Source organism: Panthera uncia, chromosome C2 (assembly GCF_023721935.1).
Source record: "Panthera uncia isolate 11264 chromosome C2, Puncia_PCG_1.0, whole genome shotgun sequence".
In the NCBI taxonomy this organism is placed as follows: Eukaryota; Metazoa; Chordata; class Mammalia; order Carnivora; family Felidae; genus Panthera; species Panthera uncia.
This window is the reverse complement of record NC_064810.1, coordinates 137,515,125-137,526,345: the sequence shown is the minus strand read 5'-3', so window position 1 is coordinate 137,526,345 and position 11,221 is coordinate 137,515,125.

Here is an 11,221-nt window from a genome sequence, read left to right as displayed (position 1 = left end):
TAGAGCTAACCCATAAGGGATGCACAACGTTTTAAATGGAATAGTGACCTAGAGAAATTTCCTCCTAGCTCAATGGGTCCATTGGAGGATGCTTTGGATTTTACTGTTTATTACGTATGTAGTACTTGTACTCACCCTTGTAAAAACATCAGACAATACGTAACTATACAGAGTAAAACATGAAAGACCTCCAAATTTCCTTCCTCTTTTTATATCCCTCCCCAGTGTAAGTCATTATAGGATAAAGTGTACTGTTTTACCCCTTTTTGATATATTTCCATACATGTGTAGAGTTTGTCTTTTTTTACGTAAATGAGATTATGCTTTATTCACTGTTCTGAAAAACTTGCTTTTTAAAAATTTTTGTTTATCTGTTTGTTTATTCATTTATGTATTTATTTTGAGAAAGAGACAGAGAGAGAGCAAGCCCCGGAGGGGCAGAGAGAGAGGGAGAGAGAAATCCCAAGCAGTCTCTGAGCTAACAGTGCAGAGCCCAATGCAGGCTCACTCTCATGAACCATGAAATCATGACCTGAGCCAAGTCAGCCGCTAAACCAACTGAGCCACCCAGGCACCTCGAAACTTGTTTTTTCACTTAAAAACATATCTTGGAGGGGCGCCTGGGTGGTTCAGTTGGCTGAGCATCTGACTCTTGATTTTGGCTCAGGTCATGATCTCAGGATCATGAGATCGAGCCCCACATTGGACTCCATGCTGAGCATGGAGCCTGCTTATGATTCTCTCTCTATCTCTCTCTCTCTCTCTCTCTCTCTCCCCCTGTGCCCCTACCCTGCTTACGTGCTCTCGTGCTCTATTGCTCTCTAAATAAATAAATAAGTAAATAAATAAATAAATAAATAAAACTTATATTGGAGATCCTTCCATATCAGTACATATGCATGGTGTTTCATCAAATGGGTGTAGCATATATTATTACTAGAATAGCCATTCTCCTATTAATGAGCTCTGAGAGAGTTTGTCATTTTTTTGCTATCATGAACAACACTGCATTACATGAGTATTAATTCAGAATGGATTCCTGGAGCAACATTGGTGGACTGGTGCTCACTTCCTTTGAGTGAATGGATCAAAGGTAGCAGGAATGATCTAAACCCTGTACCTTGACAGATGGCCTTGGACAAATCACTCCAGACTCATGGCTGCCCCACCTAATTCAGAGAATGATACAGGTTCAAATGAGATAAAATTATAAAAAGTCTCTGGAAACAACGAACGGCTATATAAATGAAAGCAACTGACTATCCAAAGATAGTAATATATGTTATGACATCAATAAACCACATGCACGGCTGCACTGCGTGCTCTATAAGGAACACCTTACTAATGTCTCAGTATCCTTTCCTGGTTTGGGTGTAACTCCTCCTTCTATGACGAAGTTGCCCCTCTCCCGACTCCAACCATGTAATTCTAGTTCAAGTGCCACCAATTAATTATAGCACATAGCAGTTGTTCTGATGGTGGGCATGTGACTTCCCACATAAGGGCTTTTCCCTGGGAGTTTTCAAACTGGGCCAGGGGAAAGAAGAGCATCCCTCAGAATGACATAAGCAAAATGGCTAAATAAGATGCCCCTTGCATGTAATTCCCCCTCAGCAACAATAATTTGCCATCCACTCATGGGTAAAAGTACCTTCCTGCAAATGTTGGGATCCAGGTAGGAGACTGTGAGACCTCAGTGCAATCCAAGGCCCAGGAGAGCTGTTTTGAGAAGGCAGGCTTACACCCAGGCTGTTGACTCAACGATGGTGGTCCCAGCTTCAGAAACAGAAACTACTCTATACCTGAGACCTTGGCTACAGCTCCATTTGGCTTTGGGTCTGTCACCATAACCATATGCCAAGGGAATGGGGAGGAGTCACGCCCACCTGAGCAATGGGTAATAGACATTCAGACCTCAGTCCTGGCTGTGGATACTGAAATAGTCTGTGAACTGACTCCAGCCCCTCTCAGCCATAATCCAAGCGCCCCTTGAGATAAAGCCACCAAACTCGATCCGACTATAGATTCTGAAAGGGCCCAGTAACCAGGCTCTAGCCCATCCCAGCCACAGTCAGCAAATTTTCTTGCTAGCACAGGGACCCAGCAGAAGACACTCCCCTGTCTCAGGTCCTGGTTATAGAACCAAACACAGCTCTGTACCCATGAATATTCAGCTACACCCTGGTCTGGTGCAGTCCTATCACAAGCCCCATATGCCAAGGGACCTAGGAGGAGTCGTACCTCTCACACACACACATGTCCTGCCTTCATTGCAATGATTAACAGACATAGGAATCTTGGTCTTGCTGTGGACCCTGAAGTGATCCATGAACCAGCTCTAGCTCCTTTCAGCTGAGGTCTGGGAGTCCCCAGAAGTAAGCCTGCCAAATTTTGACAGACTATAGATTCTAAAGGGGCCCTGTACTAGGCATCAGCCTTTCCCAGCTATAGTCCACTAGTTAGTCTGCTGGCACAGGGGTCGGGAAGGAGCTACTCACATCTGTACCCACAGAGATCCTGAAAAGGCCCTCTACTAAGTGCCGGCCCCTCCAGGTCAGGTACCTGTCTTGCATATCCAGAGATCTGGCAGGAGACACACCCACCTGTGCCTTCAGAGCCAGGTCTGCAGACCTCAAACTTGGCTGTAGATCCTGCAAGAACCCTGAGCCTGAGTTCCAGCCCCTCTCAGCCACCGTCCAGGGGCAGTGCTGCCTACCCAGAAACCCCTGCAGTAACCAGACAATAGCCCTCCAGGGACCAGATGGGAGCCCCACCTGTTGTGTAACTGGTAGTAAGCAGGCTTCAAGAGGACCCAACTGTGAACCCTGAACAGAAGCTTATCCCAGTGCGACTCTACTAAGCAAGTTACCAGAAGCAGTACCATCCACCCAGGGACCAGAGAGGATCCACACCTACCCAAGCAACTTGTTATAAGCCCACCAACAGCAGACCCCATGGCAAACCCAGCCAACAGCCTAGAAACCCACTCCTACCCAGTACAACTGTTATTCTGGAGGTAATCCCATTAGCCCAGGGCACTGACAGGAGCAAGTCTTTACCTTCTGGAGCCAGTCTGTAGAGACTGGAAGTGGTATCTGTCCCTTCAAAATGTACAAACACTAATGTAATGCTACATGGGTCACAAAGAACTAGGCAAATATGACACCACCAAAGGAAACTAATAAAGCTCCAGTAAATGACCCCAAAGAAGTGTAGATCTATAAATTACCTGCCAAAGAATTCAAAATAGTCATCTTTATTTTTTTTTAATGTTTATTTATTTTTGAGAGACAGAGAGACATGGCACAAGCGGGGGAGGGGCAGAGAGAGAGAGGGAGACACAGAATCCGAAGCAGGCTCTGAGCTGTCAGCACAGAGCCCGACATGGGGCTCGAACTCACAAGCTGTGAGATCACCACCTGAACCAAAGTCAGATGCTCAGCTGACTGACCCCCCCAGGCACCCCCAAAATAATCATCTTAAAGAAACAACAAGATACAAGTGAGCATAGATAGAAAACTAAGCAAAATCAAGAAAACAATGTATGAACAATCAACAAAGTGGAAAGAACCTATAGAATGGGAGAAAATATTTGCAAACCATATATCTGATGACGGGTTAATAACCAAAATATATAAGGAACTCATACAACTCAATAGCAAAAGAACAAGTAATCCAATTTCAAAATGGGCAGAAAACCTGAATAGACGTTTTTTCAAAGAAGGCGAAGATGTACATAAAAAGATGCTCAGCATCACTAGCCATCAAAAAAATGCAAATCAAACCCACAATGAGATAACACCTCACACTTGTTAGAGTGGCTACTTTCAAACAGACAAGAGATAACAAATGCCAATAAGGATGTGGGAAAAAGAGAACCCTGGTACACTATTGGTGGGAATGTAAATTGGGCAGCCATTGTGGAAAAGAGTATGGAAATTCCTCAAAAAATTAAAAATAGAATTACCAGATGATCCAGAAATCCCACTACCAGGTATATACACAAAGGAAATGAAATCACTATCTCAAAGAGATGTCTACACCCTACATGTTCACTACAACATTATTTACAATAGCCAAGACATGGAAACAACCTAAGCATCCATCGACAAATGAATAAAGAAGATGGGGTATGTGACACATACACAATGGAATATTATTATTCAACCAAAAAAAGGAAATTCTGACATTTGCAACAATATGAATGGGCTTTGAAGGCATTATGTTAAGTGAAATAAGTCTGACAGAGACACAAATACCGTATGATCTCACTTATATGTGGAATCTAAAAAACAAAAAACAAAGCTAAACTCATAGAAACAGACAGCAAAATGGTGGCTTCCAGGAGTGAGGGGGAGCGAGAAGTGGGGAGATGTGGGTCAAAGGGTACAAACTTTCAGTTATAAGATGAACAAGTTCTGAGGCTCTAATGTACACCGTGGAGGTTATAGTTAACAGCACTGTATCATATACTTGAAAGTTGTTAAGAGAGTAGTTCTCACTAAAGAAAAAAAAAACAAGTGTAACTATATGAGGTGACAGCCGTGTTAACTACCTTTATTGTTATAGTGATTTCACAAATGTATGTGTATCAAATCATCAAGTCACACACCTTAAACTTACATAGCTGTTATATGACAATTACACCTCAAAAGCTGGAGGGGAAAGATAAGCGTACCCCTCTCTGGAGCTGAAGCTGTGAGATGTGGCATGGCGTGCCGAGGCTGGTGGCCTTGTCTCCAGCCACGTAGGGGAAGTCAATCTGAGAGCTAGAGAAATGCATGCCCTGATGGCATTTAGGGCCCTGGCTCTAGTTTCTGAGCCATGGCCTCACCCTGAGGCCTCTTTCTCAGGGCACACATGCCTTTTAATGTATTCCTCCTTTGGCCTAAACAGTTTGAGTTAGGCAGCAATAACCTATAGTGAAATTTCTTTGGATTTCTGCCATTTCTATCCATTGTTCTTCTCACTGTCGTCCACTTTTTTCCCCACCCACCTGCCATGAAGCAAAAGGTTGTTCCTGGGGGAAGGATGACTTTGATTTGCTTTCTTAATCTGAGCAAGATAATCACACCTGTGCTCCAACAGAGATTATTTTGACAGGGAAAACATGAGGTCTCCTCAGGTACAGAAGTATCTTTCATATTTATGGTCATCTTCCATAACCTGACTCATAGCCAGTTGATGGGAGAGAGTGAAGGGGGTGGGAAACAGATTTCTATAAATGACCGTCTTCAGCTACACCAAGAATGAAACCATTGCTATTTTCCAAACCTCAAAATCTACTTGCACACTTAAAATTGAACTCTGGTTCCCACATACCAATTTTCTAGAAGAGAACATTTCTTTTTGGAGAAGCATCTCTGGCCTTGAACTTCCCTCTGTCCTTGCTGTTAGGGTACATTTAAATACGCTTTAAGAAGAATTGCCAAAAAGAAGCTTTGTCACCATTCCACCTTTGACCACTTCTTTTCTTCAAATGTTTATATTTGAGAACTAGTCCTCTGGCACTAAGAGAAAGGCTTTGTCACTTTAATACTAAGACTGCTGAATTGTTTTTTAGTAAAAGTAGAATTAAACAGTAGCAGCTTGCTGGTTAGAGGGGAAACACTTGTCTTTCAGAGACATAAAAACCTGGATTTAATAATACCATCTACATCAAAAACAGATTTAAAGTTACTATCTCCCTGGGGCACCTGGGTGGCTCAGTCGGTTAGGTGTGCAACTTCGGCTCCGGTTATAGTCTTGTGGTTCACGAGTTCAAGTCCCTGTGGGCTTGAACGTTGGGCTCTGTGCTGACAGCTCAGAGCCTAGAGCCTGCTTCAGATTCTGTGTTTCCCTCTCTCTGCCCCTCCCTTGCTTATGCTTTGTCTCTCTCTTAAAAATAAATAAAATCATTTAAAAAAAATTTTTAGTGTCTCCCTACAAAAAATATCTGATCTGACACTAACCTGCCTCAGTGACCTTGAACAAACCACTCATAAATCCTGTGAGTCTCAGTTTCCTTATCTATAAAATTTAAATTAGAAAAAAAAAGCTCAGCTCATAGTTGTTGTAACAATTAAATGAAATTTTATATGTAAACTCTATATATTAAATAAACTATCGGCACAATGCCTAGAGCATATTATATGTCCAATATATGATAAGTATCACTATATAATTGTTAGTAATGATTCCTAACACTTGAATAGTAACTTTCACTTTGATCCTAATAATAATCATGGATGTAGATGCAACGAGTGTCCTCTCCACTTTGGAGATGAACAAATTGAGGCTCAGAAAAAACAAATGGTTGTCTAAGATAACATTTCTAGCTAGGTAACAGCAGATCTGAAATTCAAACCAAGCCACTCTGGATCAAGACCCCTTCTCCTGGGATGCCTGGCTGCCTCAGTTGGTAGAGCATGCGACTCTTGATCTTGGGATTGTGAATCTGAGCCCCATTTTTGGTGTAGAGATTACTTAAAAAAATAAAATCTTAAAAGAAGACTGCTTCTCTTGCCCTAGGCAATCCTACCTTGCATTAATGATAAAAAAATAAATTAAATAAATCAGATTCAATCAACAAGATTTTTAAAATATCAAACACCTCATAGGTGTCAGACAACAGTCTAAGCTCCAAAGATAATGTCAAGAGCAAAACAGACAAAATCTCTCTCTCTCTTCTCATTCTTGAGGGTGAAGTCAACAAAAGAATAGATAAGTAAAATACACAGTATGTCAAATGGTGGGAGTACCATAAAGAAAATTAAGGCAGGGAAAGGGGAAGGAGTGTGCCCCGGAAGGGCGGACAGAGTACAGTTTTAAAAATTATAGCCTGGGGGCACCTTGGTGACTCAGTCAGTTAAGCTTACAACTTTAGCTCAGCTCATGATCTCATGGTTCGTGGGTTTGAGCCCCTCATCAGGCTCTGTGCTGTTAGCTTGGGATTCTCTCTCTCCCTCTCTCTTTGTCCCTCCCTCCCACCTCTCTCTCTCTCTCTCTCTCACTCAAAAATAAATAAAAAATAAACATTTTAAAAAACAAAAATGATAGCCTGGGTTGGCCTCATTGAGAAAGTGACAACTTGAGTAAAGATCAGGGGAGGTAGGAAAGGAAGACACCCCTACATCCGCAAAAAAGCAATCCAGAGAAAGGGAACAGGAAGTGCAAAGACCCTGAAGTAAGAGGTGCTAGATGGGTCCCAGGAATAACAAGGAGGCCAGAGCTAATGCAGAGTAAGCCACTGGGAGAGGACTACGGGGTGAAGGCAGTGAAGTACTGAGGGAGAGTGCTGCTGGCCATAGGGTGAAGAACAAGTATGGCTTCAATAAGACATTACTCTGAGATGAGACCCTCTGGAGGGTTTAGTGCAGAGGAATGTCACGGTCTGACTTACATTTGGAAGGATGGCTCTTGCTGCTGTACTGAGGTGAGACTATAGGGAGATAGGGGTAGAAGCAGGAAAACATGACGGAAGACTACTGCAAGAGAGAAAGGAGGGTGGCTTGGACCAGGATAATAGTAGCACAAAGAATGAGAAAGTGGTCAGATTTTAGATAGGCCCTTTTTCATTATGAAAATTTACAAACATTATAAAAGCAGGGAGAATAACACAGAAAATTCCCATAAATCCATCACCCAGATTCAGTAATTATCAGGATTTTGCCACATTTGCATAACCAGCTTTTTTTTTCTGAAGTGTTTTAAAGCAAATCTTACACATCATATCATTTCACTGCTACAAATTTCATACAATATACATTTCTTTAAAAATATGAGCATTTCTTACACAAATATAATTACATTATCACATCTAAGAAAATTCTCTAGAACTCTTTGGTATCAACTCAGACCATAATCCAACTTCCCTAACTGTCTTAAAAATTCCTTTTATAGTTGGTTTGAATCAGGGTATAATCAAGGTCAATATACTGCATTTGGTTATTGTTATTTTGGTTACTTTGGTTATTTGGTTATTTTTCTCGAGTTTCTTTTCATCTAAAGGAGACATACACACACACACAAACACACACACGCACGAACTCACCTTTTTTCCCCTTTGACTTTTCCCTGTGATTTGCAAAAACCAAACCATAGTAACTATAGCTGTTCTCTAGAATGCCCCACATCCCTACTGGGTCCATTTGTTCCCCCTCTAGTGTCATGAACTCATTCCTCTATCACCTTTATTTTCTGTAATTGGAAGGTAATTCTAGGAGCTTGGTTAGATTGTTTTATCCTTTTTTGTCAAGAATAGTTCATAGATGAGGGGCACCTGGGTGGCTCGGTCGGTTAAGCGTCCGACTTCGGCTCAGGTCATGATCTCACGGTCCGTGAGTTCGAGCCCCGCGTCGGGCTCTGTGCTGACCGCTCAGAGCCTGGAGCCTGTTTCGGATTCTGTGTCTCCCTCTCTCTCTGCCCCTCCCCTGTTCATGCTCTGTCTCTCTCTGTCTCAAAAATAAATAAACGTTAAAAAAAAATTTAAGAATAGTTCATAGATGAAATGTATTTTACAAAGCATTACATCAGGAGGTACCCAGTGTCTGGTGGTCCCATTTACAATGACACTCAGATAGTGATCATTCCCATCCATATTCACCTGATGTTTCCATTCACTGATGATCATTGCATGAAATAATTATTTCAGAGGGCTTAAGTGGGGTGTAAGTGGTTATAAAAATGGATGTATTTTAAAACTTGCTTTTACATAAAGAAAACACATTTTATTTATCTATTCTTTATTGGTGAAAAAAAAAGGATATGTCAAATTTTTATTAAAAACAACTAAGGAGCATATTTTATGCATGTTTCTGTGTATGTATAAATGAATTTCTCTGAAGTCTAGGGCAAGGATCATAAAAATTTTTCTGTGAAGGGCCAGACAGTATTTTAGGCTTTGTAGGCCATGTGGTCTCTGTTGCAGCTATTCTGCTGCTGTCAAACAAAAACATCCATAAGAAATATATAAATGAATGAGCACCACATTCTGATAAAAAATTATTTATAAATTTATGTGTATTTATAAAAACTGGCAGGGGGCCAGATTTAGCCTAGGGGCCATCATTTGCGTAGTGATACCTGTTTACACTCCCATGAGCAATGTTTCTCCACATTCCTGTCAACACTTGGTATTATCTAACTTCTTAATTTTTGGTCAATCTGATGGGTATGAAAACAGTGTTTCATTTTTCATAAGTCTAACTGCAAATGTGTCTATATATTTTTCATATGCATATTGGCTATTTAGACTTCTCAAACATGCCTGTTCATATTTTTGCCTACTTTTCCACTGAGTTGTTTGCCTTTTTCTTAATTTGTGTTCTTTATACATTCTAATTCTATTCCTCTGTCGGTTATATGTACTGTAAATATCTTCTAGTATGAGCTTGTATCTCCTTATAGTATCATTCATTGAACAGAAGTTTTTGTTTTTAAATATTTGTTTTTAAATATACACGCTTTAGGGGTGCCTGGGTGGTTCAGTCAGTTGAGCATCCGACTTCAGTGCAGGTCATAATCTCACAGTTTGTGGGTTTGAGCCCCACATCGGACTCTGTACTGACAGCTGAGAGCCTGGAGCCTGCTTTGGATTCTGTGTCTCCCTCTCTCTCTGCTCCTCCCCCATTCGTGCTCTCTCTCTCTCTCTCAAAAATAAACATTAAAAAATAATAAATATACATGCTTTAAAAATAATAATAAATTTATATTAATCCTTCCATGTATGTGTGTCCTTCTTATACTTTGTATAAGAAACCTTTCTCTACCTCAGTATCACAATAATTTTCTGTATTTTCTTCAAAATGTTTTCTTTCCACATTCACGGTTTAGTATACCTGGAATTTATCTTCATATACAGTGTAAAGTATCTTATCTAATATGATCTTATCCAACATGGACAGTGAATTATCTGATCCCCCTTAACTAACTACTCCATCTATGTGTTCCCCACTGATTTGTAATGCTACCTTTGATTTATCGCAAGTACCCACATATTGTGGGTCTGTTTCTAGACTGTATATTCTGCTTTTTTAGTTTGGTGGTCTCTCCTCAGGCTAATACTAAACTAATATAATATTTTTTTAAGTAGACTTACTATCAGATAGACCAAATCCCTATCTCCAACATCTTTAAGTATGCTGCCCAGTATTTATATTTTATCTTCTATATGAATTTTAGATCAATCCTAATTTAAAGGTTAGGAAACTAACATTTGGGGAGTCTTCATAATTTTCCCAAGACTCCATGATTAGTGTGTTATGGGGGTGGCATCTGAAGCCATGCAGAATTATTTCAGAGCCCAGATTCTAGCCACTAAATCTACAACACCACCTCCACACTTAGCTTATGAGTGGTAGAAAGAGCTAGATTAAATGTCAGTAAACCCTGGCCTCCAGGCACAGCTTTTCCATAGGCAAATGCTTGGGTGACTCTCTGAACCAAGTTTCCTCATCTGCAAACAGTTACAAAAATAAGTTGTCCCAAAGCCATAAATGAGAAGTCACTGTAAACTGTGAAGCGCTGATTCTATAGAATCCCACCTACATTTTTTGTGCAACATTTTTTAAAATTTACTTATTTTGAGAGAGAGAAAGTGCACGAGCGAGTGGAGGAGGGGCAGAGAGAGAGGGAGAGAGAATTCCAAGTAGGCTCCACACTGCCAGCACAGAGCCTGATGCAGGGCTGGATCCCACAACTGCAAGATCATGACCTGAGCCCATATCAAGAGTCAGACAGTTAACCAATTGAGCCACGCAGGCACCCTCAACATTTATTTTAAATCTCTTTTATTGATATTCTGTGCTAAATCTCTTTCAATGAATATAGATTAAGGGATCGTCAGGAAAATAATTTTGCTTTTCTTGAGATCAAAATGCAAGTAGAAGGAAAACAGTCACTAAAATTATTTTGTCTCTAGGGTGCCTGTGTGACTCAGTTGGTTAAGCGTCTGACTCTTGATTCTGTTCAGGTCTTGATCTGATGGTCATTGAGATCAAGCCCTGAGTCACATCAGACTCTGTGCTGAGCGTGGAGCTTGCTTAAGATTCTCTCCCTCTCTTCTCTGACTCTCCCCCATACACATGCACTCTCTCCTCTCTCTCAAAAGAAATAAATAAAAACCTTAAAAAAAAATTCTCTCTCTCTCCCTCTACCCCTTTCTTGCTCTTGTGCACTTATGCACACACTCTCTAATATATATATATATATATATATATATATATATATATATATATATATA